This window comes from Balaenoptera ricei, chromosome X (assembly GCF_028023285.1).
Source record: "Balaenoptera ricei isolate mBalRic1 chromosome X, mBalRic1.hap2, whole genome shotgun sequence".
Classification (NCBI taxonomy): Eukaryota; Metazoa; Chordata; class Mammalia; order Artiodactyla; family Balaenopteridae; genus Balaenoptera; species Balaenoptera ricei.
In genome coordinates, this window is record NC_082660.1 from 57,996,871 (window position 1) to 58,003,203 (window position 6,333).

A 6,333-nucleotide genomic window follows, 5' to 3' on the forward strand; every position below is an offset into this window, starting at 1 on the left:
AGAATACAGTATTTCTACTCTAGGACTTACTGAAGTATCGCTCATATAATTCTGTTCACATGTCAACTTTAACCAAACTAAAAACACTAAGTTCATGCTGTACATATTTTAGTATAGATACATGAAATGTAATCGTTAATAGGGGGTAAAGCATACTTCCTTAGCCTTTTCAGAGGAAAAAAGATAATGAAGCAAAGAACTTCGAACACACAATTCCAAGACTAAATGTTCACAGATAACCATGATCAGTTATCTCCCCTTGAAAGAACACATAAAAATATTTAGTTATTTGTATTTTTTAACCACTTGAAGAAACAGTAATTTACCAGTGCCAAACTTTCAAATGAACATTAAAATCGATTTCGGATCTATCTGTGATTTAATTTTCTTTCAAAAATATAATGAAGTGAGTATTCTCTGAAACAGGGGGTAGCAGTTTAAAATCAGTCAGCGTTTGGAATGTTTTGTGTTCTGCTTATGCTCCTTGGCAACAACAGTACAGCTAACAAAGATTTTATTTTACTGCTCTTTCTGGATATGTTTGGCAACTCGTTACTCCCACACTCTTTTAAATGGGGCTTCCTCAGTCAGGGATGCAGATACCACACCAAGCCCATAAAACAATTAGTGGGAAGACTTGGCATTGCATTCGAAGACCTTTATAAAAAGTGATGTAGATGGCTGTGTGAAATTTGACGTCTGGGAAGCACCCATAAAAATCTTTTTTTTTAAACATCTTTATTGGAGTATAATTGCTTTCCAATGGTGTGTTAGTTTCTGCTTTATAACAAAGTGAATCAGTTATACATATACATATGTCGCCATATTTCTTCCCTCTTGCGTCTCCCTCCCTCCCATCCTCCCTATACAACCCCTCTAGGTGGTCATAAAGCACCGAGCTGATCTCCCTGTGCTATGCGGCTGCTTCCCACTAGCTATCTATTTTACGTTTGGTAGTGTATAAATGTCCATGTCACTCTCTCACTTTGTCCCAGCTTACCCATCCCCCTTCCGGTATCCTCAAGTCCATTCTCTAGTAGGTCTGTATCTTTATTCCCATCTTGCCCCTAGGTTCTTCATGACCATTTTTTTTTAGATTCCATATATATGTGTTAGCATACGGTATTTGTTATTCCCTTTCTGACTTACTTCACTTTGTATGACAGACTCCAACACCATCCACCTCACTACAAATAACTCAATTTCGTATCTTTTTATGGCTGAGTAATATTCCATTGTGTATATGTGCCACCTCTTCTTTATCCATTCACCTTTCTATGGGCCCTTAGGTTGATTCCCTGTCCTGGCTATTGTAAACAGAGCTGCAATGAATATTGTGGTACATGACTCTTTTTGAATTATGTTTTTCTCAGGATATATGCCCAGTAGTGGGATTGCTGGGTCGTATGGTAGTTCTATTTTTAGTTTTCTAAGGAACCTCCATACTGTTCTCCATAGTGGCTGTATCAATTTACATTCCCACCAACAGTGCAAGAGGATTCCCTTTTCTCCACACCCTCTCCAGCATTTATTGTTTGTAGATTTTTTGATGATGGCCATTCTGACTGGTGTGAGATGATATCTCAATGTAGTTTTGATTTGCATTTCTCTAATGATTAATGATGTTAAGCATTCTTTCATGTGTTTGTTGGCAATCTGTATATCTTCTTTGGAGAAATGTCTATTTAGCTCTTCTGCCCATTTTTGGATTGGATTGTTTGGTTTTTTGATATTGAGCTACATGAGCAGCTTGTAAATTTTGAAGAATAATCCCTTGTCAGTTTCTTCATCTGCAAATATTTTCTCCCATTCTGAGGGTTCTCTTTACGTCTTGTTTATGGTTTCCTGCAAAAGCTTCTAAGTTTCATTATATCCCATTTGTTTATTTTTGTTTTTATTTCTATTTCTCTAGGAGGTGGTTCAAAAAGGATCTTGCTGTGATTTATGTCATAGAGTGTTCCACTTATGTTTTCCTCTAAGAGTTTGATAGTGTCTGGCCTTACATTTAGGTCTTTAATCCATTTTGAGTTTATTTTTGTGTATGGTGTTAGGGAGTGTTCTAACTTCATTCTTTTACATGTAGCTGGCCAGTTTTACAAGCACCACTTATTGAAGAGGCTGTCTTTTCTCCACTGTATATTCTTGCCTCCTTTATCAAAGATAAGTTGACCATATGATCGTGGGTTTATCTCTGGGCTTTCTATCCTGTCCCATTAATCAATATTTCTGTTTATGTGCCAATACCATACTGTCTTGCTTACCGTAGCTATGTAGTATAATCTGAACTCAGGGAGACTGATTCCTCCAGCTCCATTTTTCGTTCTCAAGATTGCTTTGGCTATTCGGGGTCTTTTGTGTTTCCATACAAATTGTAAATTTTTTTGTTCTAGTTATGTGAAAAATGTCAGTGGTAGTTTGATAGGTATTGCACTGAATCTGTAGATTGCTTTGGGTAGTAGAGTCATTTTCACAATGTTGATTCTTCCAATCCAAGAACATGGTATATCTCTCCATCTATTTGTATCATCTTTAATTTCTTTCATCAGTGTCCTATAATTTTCTGCATACAGGTCTTTTGTCTCCTTAGGTAGGTTTATTCCTAGGTATTGTATTCTTTTTGTTGCAGTGGTAAATGTGAGTGTTTGTTTAATTTCATTTTCAGATTTTTCATCATTAGTATATAGGAATGCAAGAGATTTCTGTGCATTAATTTTGTATCCTGCTACTTTACCAAATTCATTGATTAGCTCTAGTAGTTTTCTGGTAGCATCTTTAGGACTCTCTTTGTATAGTATCAAGTCACCTGCAAACAGTGACAGCTTTACTTCTTCTTTTCCAATTTGAATTTCTTTTATTTCTTTTTCTTCTCTGATTGCTGTGGCTAAAACTTCCAAAACTATGTTGAATAATAATGGTGAGAGTGGACAACCGTGTCCTGTTCCTGATCTTAATGGAAATGGTTTCAGTTTTTCACCATTCAGGACGATGTTGGTTGTGGGTTTGTCATATATGGCCGTTATTGTGTTGAGGAAAGCTCCCTCCATGCCTACTTTCTGGAGGGTTTATATCATAAATGGGTGTTGAAATTGGTCAAAATCTTTCTCTGCCTATTGAGATGATCATATGTTTTTTCTCCTTCAATTTGTTAATATGGTGTAACACATCGATTGATTTGCGTATATTAAAGAATCCTTGCATTCTTGGGAAAAACCCCACTTGATCATGGTGTATGATCCTTTTAATGGGCTGTTCGTTCCTGTTTGCCACTATTTTGTTGAGGATTTTTGAATCTTTGTTCATCAGTGATATTGGCCTGTAATTTTCTTTCTTTGGAGCATCTTTGTCTGGTTTTGGTATCAGGGTGATGGTGGCCTCGTAGAATGAGTTTGGGTGTGTTCTTCCGTCTGCTATATTTTGGAAGAGTTTGAGAAGGATCAGTGTTAGCTCTTCTCTAAATGTTTGATAGAATTAGCCTGTGAAGCCATCTGGTCCTGCGCTTTTGTTTATGGGAAGAGTTTTAATCACAGTTTCAATTTCAGTACTTGTATTTCGTCTGTTCATATTTTCTATTTCTTCCTGGTTCAGTCTCGGCAGGTTGTGCATTTCTAAGAATTTGTCCATTTCTTCCAGGATGTCCATTTTATTGGCTTATAGTTGCTTGTAGTAATCTCTCATGATCCTTTGTATTTCTGTAGTGTCAGTTGTTACCTCTCCTTTTTCATCTAATTCTATTGATTTGAGCCTTCTCCCTTTTTTTCTTGATGAGTCTGGCTAATGGTTTATCAATTTTTTTTATCTTCTCAAAGAACCAGTTTTTAGTTTTATTGATCTTTGCTATCATTTCCTTCATTTCTTTTTCATTTATTTCTGATCTGATCTTTATGATTTCTTTCCTTCTAGTAACTTTCTGTTTTTTTGTTCTTCTTTCTATAATTGCTTTAGGTGTAAGATTAGGTTCTTTATTTGAGAGGTTTCTTGTTTCTTAATGTAGTATTGTATTGCTATAAACTTCCCTCTTAGAACTGCTTTTGCTGCATCACATAGGTTTTGCATCGTCATGTTTTCATTGTCATTTGTTTCTAAGTATTTTTTGATTTCCTCTTTGACTTCTTCAGTGATCTCTTGGTTATTAAGTAGTGTATTGTTTAGCCTCCATGTATTTTTATTTTTTACAGATTTTTTCCTGAAATTGATATCTAGTCTCATAGCGTTATGGTTGGAAAAGTTACTTGATACAATTTCAATTTTCTTCAATTTACCAAGGCTTTATTTGTGATCCAAGATATGATCTATCCTGGAGAATGTTCCCTGAGTACTTGAGAAGAAAATTTATTCTGTTGTTTTTGGATAGAATGTGCAATAAATATCAATTAAATTCATTCTGTTTAATGTTTCATTTAAAGCTTGTGTTTCCTTTTTTACTTTCATTTTGGATGATCTGTCCATTGGTGAAAGTGGGGGTTAAAATTCCCTACTATGATTGTGTTACTGTCAATTTCCCCTTTTATGGCTGTTCGTATTTGCCTTATGTATTGAGGTGCTCCTATATTGGGTGCATAAATAGTTACAATTGGTATATCTTCTTCTTAAATTGATCCCTTGATCTTTATGTAGTGTTCTTGTTTGTTTCTTGTAATAGTCTTTTTTTAAAAGTCTATTTTGTCTGATATGAGATTCTCTACTCCAGCTTTCTTTTGATTTCTATTTACATGGAATATCTTTTTCCATCCCCTCACTTTCAGTCTGTATGTGTCCCCAGGTCTGAAGTGGGTCTCTTGTAGACACCAAATATACCAGTCTTGTTTTTGTATCCATTCAGCCAGTCTATGTATTTTCGTTGGAGCCTTTAATCCATTTACATTTAAGGTAATGATCAATATGTATGTTCCTATTACCATTTTCTTAATTGTTTTAGGTTTGCTGTTGTAGGTCTTTTCCTTCTCTTGTGTTTCTTGCCTAGAGAAGTGCCTTTAGCATTTCTTGTAAAGCTGGTTTGGTGCTGCTGAACTCTCTCAGTTTTGCTTGTCTGTAAATGTTTTAATTTCTCCTCCAAATCTGAATGAGATCCTTTCAGGGTACATTAATCTTGGTTGTAGGTGTTTCTCCTTCATCACTTTAAATATGTCCTGCCACTCCCTTCTGGCTTGCAGAGTTTCTGCTGAAAGACCAGCTGTTAACCTTATGGGGATTCCCTTGTATGTTATTTGTTGTTTTTCCCTTGCTGCTTTTAATATTTTTTCTTTGTATTTAATTTTTGGTAGTTTGATTAATATGTGTCTTGGTGTGTGTCTCCTTGGATTTATTCTGTATTGGGCTCTCTGTGCTTCCTGCACTTGATTAACTATTTCCTTTCCCATATTAGGGAATTTTTCAACTATAATTTCTTCAAATATTTCTCAGTCCCTTTCTTTTCTCTTCTTCTTCTGGGACCCCTATAATTCGAATATTGGTGCATTTAATGTTGTCCCACATGTCTCTGAGACTGTCCTCAATTCTTTTCCTTCTTTTTTTCTTTATTGTGCCCTGCAGTAGTTATTTCCACTATTTTATCTTCCAGGTCACTTATCCATTCTTCTGACTCAGTTATTCTGCTATTGATCCCTTCTAGAGAATTTTAAATTTCATTTATTGTGTTGTTTATCACTGTTTGTTTGTTCTTTAGTTCTGCTAGGTCCTTGATAAACGTTTCTTGTATTTTCTGCATTCTATTTCCAAGATTTTGGATCATCTTTACTATCATTTTTCTGAATTATTTTTCAGGTGGACTGCCTATTTCCTCTTCATTTGTTAGATCTGGTGGGTTTTTGCCTTTCTCCTTTATCTGCTGAGTTTCTCTGTCTTCTCATTTTGCTTAACTTACTGTGTTTGGGGGTCTCCTTTTTGCAGGCTTCAGGTTCGTAGTTCCTGTTGTTTTTGGTGTCTGTCACCAGTCACTAAGGTTGGTTCAGTGGGTTGTGTAGGCTTCCTGGTGGAGGGGACTAGTGCCTGTGTTCTGGTGGATGAGTCTGGATCTTGTCTTTCTGGAGGGCAGGTCCACGTCTGGTGGTGTGTTTTGGTGTTTCTGTGGCCTTATTATGGTTTTAGACAGCATCTCTGCTATTGGATGGGGCTGTGTTCCTGTCTTGCTGTTGTTTGGCATAGGGTGTCCAGCACTGTAGCTTGCTGGTCGTTGAGTGGGGCTGGGTCTTGGCGTTGAGATGGAGATCTTTGGGAGATTTTCGCCATTTGATATTATGTGGAGCTGGGAGGTCTCCTATGGACCAGTCTCTTGTACTTGGCTCTCCCACATCAGAGGCACAGTCCTGATGCCTGGCTGGAACACCAAGAGGCTGT